Below are 9,252 nucleotides of genomic sequence, written 5' to 3'. Positions count from 1 at the left end.
ATGTCAATTAATCCTAAAAGAACTTCTAAGCACAATCATCCTCCATATGGATTTTATTCCTTTGATAGTTCTAACTTCTCTAAGATATGATCTTCATCAAATAATCATCGTGTAGAAACCATAGCATACATAATGCTACCAACTACTGATTTGTAAGGAATTCCTTCCATGAAATCCTTGTCTTCTTGTGTTTATGGGCACAAATCAGAAGATAACTGAAAATGAGTGGCAAGTGGGGTAGAAACAATATTGGCATCAGCAATACCAAAACGATCAATTACTTTGTCAATGTATTCCTTTTGTGACAAAGCTATCTCCTTCTTTTCTCTATCTCGAGTGATCGTCATGTCAGGAATCTTCTTGGCTGCCCCTAAATCCTTCATAGCAAACTCACTTGCCAATTTAGTTTTTAACTCACCAACAATTCTAAAACTTGTACCAGCTACCAACATATCATCAACATCAAGAAGAAGAATGACGAATTCACCATGCAGAAGTTTCTTGTAGTAGATACACGGATCAGATTCACATCTTATGAAGTTATGTTCAATCATGAAAGAATCAAACTTAACATACCACTACCTCGAGGCTTGTTTGAGCCCATACAAGCTATGTTTTAGTCGACAATAGAGATGTTCCTGTCCTTTGTGCACACAGCCTTCAGGGTGATTCATGTACAATTCTTCATTAATATCTCCATGTCGAGATGTTGTCTTCATATCAAGTTTTTCAAACTCAAGGTCCCATACAGCTGCGAGTCCTAAAATAGTTCGGATTGATGTCATGTTCACAACTAGAGAGAAAATTTCAGTGAAATCAATCGCCTTTTCTTGAGCATAACCCTTTACCACCAATCTGGCTTTGTAACACTTCCTACCTTCGCCTTCTTCTTTCAATTTATATACCCACTTTTTCTTAAGTGGTTTTCACTTTGGTGGAAGGACAACCAAATCCCATGTGTTGTTAGCTTCAATCAAACTCATTTCTTCTTGCATAGCACCCTGTCATTTATCCCAATTTTCATCCTTCATAGCTGCTTGAAAATTTGAAGGTTATGTATATTCAGAGAGCAATAAAGTGGGCTCTACCTCTTCAGTGAAGAGAAGTTCATAATCAGAGAATTTGGATGGAATCTTTCTTTGTCTACTTGATCTTCTAACATTCCCTAAATCAATTTTAACATCAGCTAGGTCATTTTCTCTTATATCCCCATCACTATGCTTTTGGTCTTTTTCAGATGGTGAATGCCTTTTATCAGAGGAGACAACACCTTTCTACACCCCGATGTTTTCATCATTATGACCATTATCACCACTACTTTTGCGCATATGTTGGTGAATATTGCAAATTGGAGAGTCAACAGATGGCTGCATACCAAGCTGTGAGTCACAGACGAGGGAATAACTTGTAGGCTGTGTATTGAACAAAGACTGTTGCTGCACTAAAGACAAACCATCATGCCACCGTGCAGTATCCAAACCTGCTAAAGTGTTATTAACAGAAGAATTATTTTGAAACAAAATTGCCACCACTTCCTCTATGGGATCGTAGCAAGTATGTGGCTATGTATATGACTGCAATTCCAAGGGGCGGTGTGGGATGGTTTGTGCTGACTGGGAAGAGCACTAGGGAGTGCATAGAAAGGGATGTGGAGCAGCTAGCATGGCACCCAAACCTGCCACAATGTCAATCAAAATACCATCCTACAAATTTTGTGCAATATGAGTTGTATGGTTTTCAATCATCGTGCCATTGAGTGTATGCTTGGGGTGTTGAGCCTGTGCTATGTAGTGATTAATATTTGAAATGACTTCCCTGCCTGTGTCATTATCGGGAGAAAAATCCATCATCGATTGGGATGAAGAAAAGACAGGGCTTGAAGATAATACAGAGGTAGGAGAAATAGGGGGTGTCAAATATCTTGTAGAATCACCATTATTACATAAATTTGGGAAATGTATGTATTCATTATTTGAATTGTCATGTTTCTCCAATCTTGGAAATACTATCTGATTAAAGACAACATCTTTGCTATGGACTATTTTCTTTCCAACGAGATCCCAAAGTTTGAAACCAAATTGATCTTCGCCATAGCCTACGAAGATGCCTTGTTGTGATTGAAAATCCAGCTTTGTCCTATTTTCTTTAGGGACATGAACATAGGCTTCACATCCAAAAACTTGGATGTGTGAATATGAAATCCATTTTCCTAACCATTCCTCTTCCGGAATACCCAAATTCAACTATGATAAAGGACTCTGGTTGATTAGATACACAGCTATATTACAAGCCCCAACCCAAAACTCCTTGCTTAAACCAGCATTTGAGAGCATGCACTGTGCTTTCTCAAGGATAGTTTGGTTGAGCCTTTCTGCTGCCCCATTCTCTTGAGGGGTGAACGGGATAATTTTAATTCTTCTAATGCCATGATTTGCACAAAAGTTATCAAACTCCAAGGAACTAAATTCACCTCCATTATCCATTTTTAAACACTTTATTTTGTGACCACTTTGGTTTTCAACAAGTGCTTTGAAAATTTTGAATTTTGAAAACACTTCAGATTTACGGGACATCATATAAATCCAAACATTTCTAGTATAATCATCTAGGAAAGTAACAAAATAGTTTGCGCCTCCATAAGAGGTTACCTCCGTAGGTCTCAAGACATCTGAGTGCACCAATTTGAGCAGTGTTGTCTTCATGTCATGTCCATTCTTCAAGAAGTTGACCCATCTTTGCTTCCCATGAAGACAATGTTCACAAAACTCTAAGTTTGCTAATTGTAGACTTGGAAGTTGGTCACAGTTGAGCATCACCTCAAGGCCTTTCTTGCTCATGTGACCTAACCATTGATGCCAAAGGGCTACATCACTTCCCACAAGTGTCATAGCAGCTCCCACCTCATCAATGGTTTTTACAATGTAGAGATTACCAGTCTTGTCTCCTTTTGCAATAGCTAAGGAACCTGTGGCTATTTTTCATGTGTTTGTGAGTTCAGTTTTAAAGCCTTGTGTATATAATTGGCTGACTGAAATCATATTTCTCTTTAATTGAGGAACATGTCTAACATCTTTGAGCAATATTTTGGCTCCTCCATCTAGATGCAGGACAACATCATCTTTCCCAGTGATTTTACAAGCTTTGTTGTCGCCCAAGTATACTTCTCCAAAATTGCCTTCTTGATAATTTGTGAATGAATCTGTGAGAGAGGAAGCATGAAAAGAGGTGCCAGAATCAATTACCCCAGAATCAATTACCCACGAATTAGATTTTGTATCAGTTGTAGCTAGTACTAGAATCCCATCATCTTTATCATAAACTATGTTTTCTTTGCTTTCCAATACTTTGTGTTGTGCCTTCTTGTACTTTCTACAATCTTTCTTGACATGACCAGCCTTCCCACAAAACCAACAACCACCTTCTTTTCCTCTAGACTATGATCTTCTAGCTGATTTGGACCTCCAATATTTATTATTTCTGCCTCTATATTGGCTTCTTCCTCTATTTTCGGTGCTCACCATTGTGAGAGCATCACCGGATGAGGGCTCATCATTCTTCCTCCTTAAATCTTCCAAGAGAAGAGTGGCTGAAACTTCATCAAAGGCCAACTTCTTGGAGCTTGATGTCATAGTGCTTATGGCTGCCACAACTCCATCCCAGTTGTTTGGTAGAGAGCATAAGAGAAGAACAGCTTTATTTTCATTGTCTTGAGTCATTCCAACTGAATTCGCTTGGCTGATTAAAGTGTTGAATTCATTAATATGGTTCGCCATTGTGCAACCTTCCTTCATCTTGAGTTTATTAAGTTTCTTCATGATGAAGACTTTATTTGTAGCAGACGCCATAGCATATGTTTTTATCAGTTTGTCCCAAACTTCTTTTGTAGTATTCTCCTCTGCAACATTGAACAAAACATTTTCATTCAGTGAAAGAAAAATTGTTGCCTTGGCTTTTTCATCTAGAGTCTCCCAATCTTTGTCTTTCATGGTAGAAGGCTTCTTTGATTTTCCTTCGAGCGCAAGTTTAAGGTCTTGCTTGATCAGCAAAGATTGCATCTGAATCTTTTATATCCCGATATTCTTGCCAAAAAATTTCTGCACCCTAAAATCCTCCATCTTTAGGAAATTCATTTACCAAATTTTCAAACAGCTGTGCACCTAGCTCTGATACCAATTGTAAAAGATAAACGATAAACAATTACAGTTTACAGAAATAAAAAAGATAAAAAACAGAACACAAAGACTAAACACCAGATTTTATCGTGGTTAGGCAAACTTAGCCTACATCCACACTGAGAACAGAAATCTTTTATTATATCCACAGATTAAATTTTACAATGATACAACTGCATCTTTAAATAAGCTTCCAACTACACCGGAATCTGAAGAAACACTATTTCAGAGGGAAGGTAATGATGTCCGTTGGTCTTCATCTTAACACTTCTCATGTGTGTCCTAAACCATGGGGAATTTGTGGTTTGGAACATGGAAGATAAGCAAGTGCAAATAAAGAACACATATTATATGACCCTCACTTAAAAGTTAGATTCTAAAATACGAAATAGTATTTTGTCATGGTTCTTCTTAGGCGAGAATTCATCAACAAGCAAACGTTCTGATCCCTCTACACAATATCCAAGCAGACTCACGACATCACGATGTTGAATTTTGGCCACCAGCTTAACCTCGTTTAGAAACTGCTTTATACCTCCCGATGACTCTACGGAAATCCTCTTTACTGCTATTTGTACTCAATTTTGGCATGGTGCCTTAACATAAAAGAAAACACATAATATTGATCTTATGCCACACTATTAAAATATAACGAAGTCCAGGACTCTTAATTGAGGAAAATAAGTTTCTTCAAACTTGCTTTTGATAAATTAGGTAGAGACAGCTAGAGAACAAAAAATCAAATGACAGAAATTAAAAATAGCCGGAACTTAAGATGAAAGTGGAGAGTGTAGGCCAGCAAGGCAGCAGATTTCAAGTTAGCAATAAACACGAAACCACGAAACCAGAAATTAAAAATAGTCGGAACTTAAGATGAGAGTGGAGAGTAGCAGCAAGAAACTAAAACAGAGAAGGGCAAAAATATCCATCATCAGACAACAGATCAATCAACCTTTCCTATAGACGAGGATTATCGGAGTACATAATCTAGTCGACATAATAATGGAAAACAATGACAATGTATATACTTATTTTCTACTCTTTGGTGAATAACAGATCTGTGCTCAAAATCAAAATAAATCAAAATAAAAAGTTAGAAAAAAATATCCAATTTGTATAGCTCAGGATTTATTCCATTCGTTCATTCATAAATTATTGTGAGATACTATATAAAACTATTCTATAAATTATTGTGAGATACTATATGAATATAGTATTGGGGATTGCAGGGCGCTATATGACAGATTTCTGAAAAGCTGGCTAACTGCAGTACGAAACACATCAGGCTCATACGTGACCATACACGTATTGTAAAAAATGAGTGCAGGGATTTCTAGTTTTCCGGAGAAATATTAATTATCATAGCGTAAGAAGCACACCCCGTTCAACTTGACAATGCTTCTGGCAATTTCACAATTCTGGCGAGTTTCTTTAGGAGACCATTATGGCATAAATAGTAGGACTCTTGACTTCTTAATTTGATAACGTCTCTTTCATTTTTTCTGGTTTTTTACTATTTGAGAGTCATTATGGTATAAATAGTTCGAGTCTCATATCATAAGAAGTCACAAGGGAATCTTTACTCTCAGCGAAATACAATTCATGTATCCAAATTCTGGCCTTCAAAGCGGCTGTAATCACGGCTGACGCGTATTAGGAAAAGTAGGCCTTTGGTCATAGGTTAGTTTTAAATTGAAAAGTAGGTTAGCGACGGTAATCTGAGCTTGTGGAACACTCAAACCTGTCAGCATTATTGAATGGAATATAGTTACAGTGGAAGACTTTCATTATGGGTTAGCATGTCTGAAAGAAGCCCTTTAGTATGGAAGAAACTCTTTACTCTATTTTGGGCCCCGTCTTCCACCGGACATTGGAATTCGTTAGGTGTATAGTAACATTTAAATATTGTAATTAAATTGTATTATTAGAAACTTATTAGTTCCTCCTTGGAATTATAGGTGAGGCTATCGTATTAACCATAGAATAAAATTGGTAATTGCAATTAATGAAAATTAAAAATTTATTTGTGGATTGAAATTTTTTTAGATAATAAAATAATATTTTTAATTTTTTTCAGGATTTGTCATATTTAAAATTTTACAAAATGTAGAGGCATAATATGTCTATTTTTAATGACACATTTATTAATTTATTTATTAAATTTTCCTTTCTAATAATAAAAATTGTTTTTTATATTTCAAGAGAATGTGAGTGCCTTTCCTCATGATATTAATATAATTAAGATAATATATTATTAAAATAATCATGATAGTTAGTAGATAATTCTATCGTATCATATTATATTGTATTTGTAGAGGATGGGATTTGTTACCCTCAAGGTGATGGACCTCAAGGAGCAAATATACCTTTAGTCTACCTTACTTAAACTGACACTAAGGGTGAGCCAGGGGATGAAACTGCAAAACGAAGTACAAAATAAGATAAATGACTAATAAACAGAGTTCCGAATGACCCTGGTAAGCCTCTATCCCGAGGACAATCGTGCAGAATAGAGACACCATCGCGATGCACTATCATCCTATATGAACGAGGTATAGAGGTTGTACAGAAACAAAAGACATGAATATATTACTAAATAAACATGAAAAAAATGATAAACTAAACTAACAACACATAATACGAAAAATAATAGAATGAACTGAGAAAGAAGAGTGAGGGAAACTCACAACCGGTCCATGATTGAAGCCTCTCGCAAGATGGCTACTTTTCCTTCACTATAAACCTACACACAAGAAAGAAGGAAAATGTTGGGGGTTGTCTTTTGGAGTCTGCCTCAGTCAGACCCCTATTTCGATGTTTCCTTGTCTACAGACAACCCAAATAATAGCAATGGTAAAATATAATGATAAAGATGAAAGGAAAATGATTAAGATAATAGATATATTGAAATTAAAGATTACAAATATGCAGATAAACTAATGGAAAGAAAGAGAACTCCCCTTCCAATACTTGTAAAGACAACATTATGGGTTGTTCGAGAGACTACAACAATGGTGGTCTTGAAAATGCTAGAAAACTTGTATAAGATAAGAGAAAAGGGATGTTGAGAGCTGAAAGTATCTCTTAATGATCCAAAAGTCCTAAGAAAGGTTAAAACCATGAAAGATATAGCTTCCTCAACAAATTTCAATGTTAGTGGGTGCATGCAAAGGCATTACAATTTCTTTTAGGTGTAGGCATAATGGTCAAATGAGCACCTATGGGCTGTTAGATTCATGAGAGGATAGCATGTTGCACAGATGTCTCCATGCCATGCTAGTGTCTTAAGGATGACAATTCGATAGAGTTGGTAAAATTCTAGTCTAGAGTTGATGAAGTGATCTACATGGGCAACAAGATAAAAGTGGTGATACACGACCTCCAATGACATGGAGGAATGCACTATTTGTTGTGCTGAATTGTACATGTTTTGATTTTTGATATTACATTTTGACCTCACTTTAGAGATGTCTTTGCTAAGAGATGCAAAGCTAAAGTAGAGGAAGATAAAGAAAAAAGTCACAATGAGGAGGCGTAATTTGATTTTTTGACGAGGTTGCCCCCAATGAGATGAAGCTGAAATTTGGAGTAGATATTGCTAACTGATACATCGCAAACACGCTAGCTAGAGACTAACATGCTAGATGATAAGATAAAGGATAGGCTAAGATGGATGATAGATAAGATAGCTTCACATAAATGAACCTTGCTTGGAGGAAAGCCCCTTATTATGAAAAGATATAAGATAAGAGGCCATTGTGATATGAGATGAGATATGAGATATATTATTATGGATAGAAAATTATGTTATACTAGATAGCCATACAATGGGGTGATGATGTTTGTGAGATCATCCTGGTATGGATAACCATACGATAGGGCAAGATTTTATCTATATGGGTAGTGATACACTAGGTGGCCATGGGATTGGGTGATCAAAGATAAATTTGATAAGTAGTAGACTGGCCCCCTACAAGGGTTAATAGAAAAGAGATCAAATGGTTTCTCCCCTATCTATATGGAAAAAATATTTTAAGTGGTTTGGCCCCCACCTAGGAAAACATGATAAAGAAAAAAAAAAGATAAAAGTGGTTTGTCCTGAACCTAGGCAAGCATGAAAAAATGATCAACAAGAAACATAAATGCAAGAGACTAAATAACAAATGAAGATCATACAAAAAAGAAGAGATGATGCCCCCGCCCTTAGAATAAAGAGTATTTGTCGCATGTGTAACATAGAAAGATGTTTCCGTGGAATACCACCATTAGGTGGTGACAAATAAATGTCCACAACATCAATGATGAATGGAAGAGGATAGAGGGATTCGATAATTTGGCATCACAACCCATAGCAATGGGAAAAATATGTAATGCAGTTTCGAGATAGCTATATACTCATAGTGCCAAAGTTCTTGGATCTCAAAAAGAGAACATCAAGACAAAGATAAAATAAAAATAAAAATTTGGGTCAACATGGAAGAAGGCCAAAGAAGCCCCCAATGCTTTACATCAGTTCTGAATATCGTAAAGCAAGATATGACAAACTAAAGAAATGGAGAGACAAATAGAAGAAGGTGTACAATAAAAAAATATTTCATATCCAAGCACTTACAAAGTAACTTAGGTCCTTTGGGAGAGAACAACACAAATACATAGTCAACTGCTCATATCCAAGCACCTATGGAGTAACCTAGGTCCTTCGGGAGGGAACGAACATATAAAGCAAGCATGAAAGAATACAATCAATATCACATGCAAAAGATGGAAATAAATGATAAACATCCTAGTGGTTATCCCTTAGGAGATCATCATCCTCCCAACCTAGATTATAGGGAGAAGGAGGATGAGCTTAGAGAGGGATCACCTCTAGAGAATCACTGAGAACCTCACTAGTAGCGAGGGTGAGGGGATGAAGAAACAACAACATTTGCATCCACAAGCTTAGAGGAGGAAAGGGTCAATGATCACGAAAATATCATAGACAGGGTTAGGATGTCCTCCAAGGAGTTGAACAAGCAAGCATCCATAGAGGAAGTAGGTGACTTAGTCAGAGAGGATGAAACAAGAATAGGATTGTTGA

Source organism: Cryptomeria japonica, chromosome 11 (genome assembly GCF_030272615.1).
Source record: "Cryptomeria japonica chromosome 11, Sugi_1.0, whole genome shotgun sequence".
NCBI classification, from domain to species: Eukaryota; Viridiplantae; Streptophyta; class Pinopsida; order Cupressales; family Cupressaceae; genus Cryptomeria; species Cryptomeria japonica.
The sequence above is the reverse complement of the archived record's forward strand: the minus strand, read 5'-3'. Positions refer to the sequence as shown.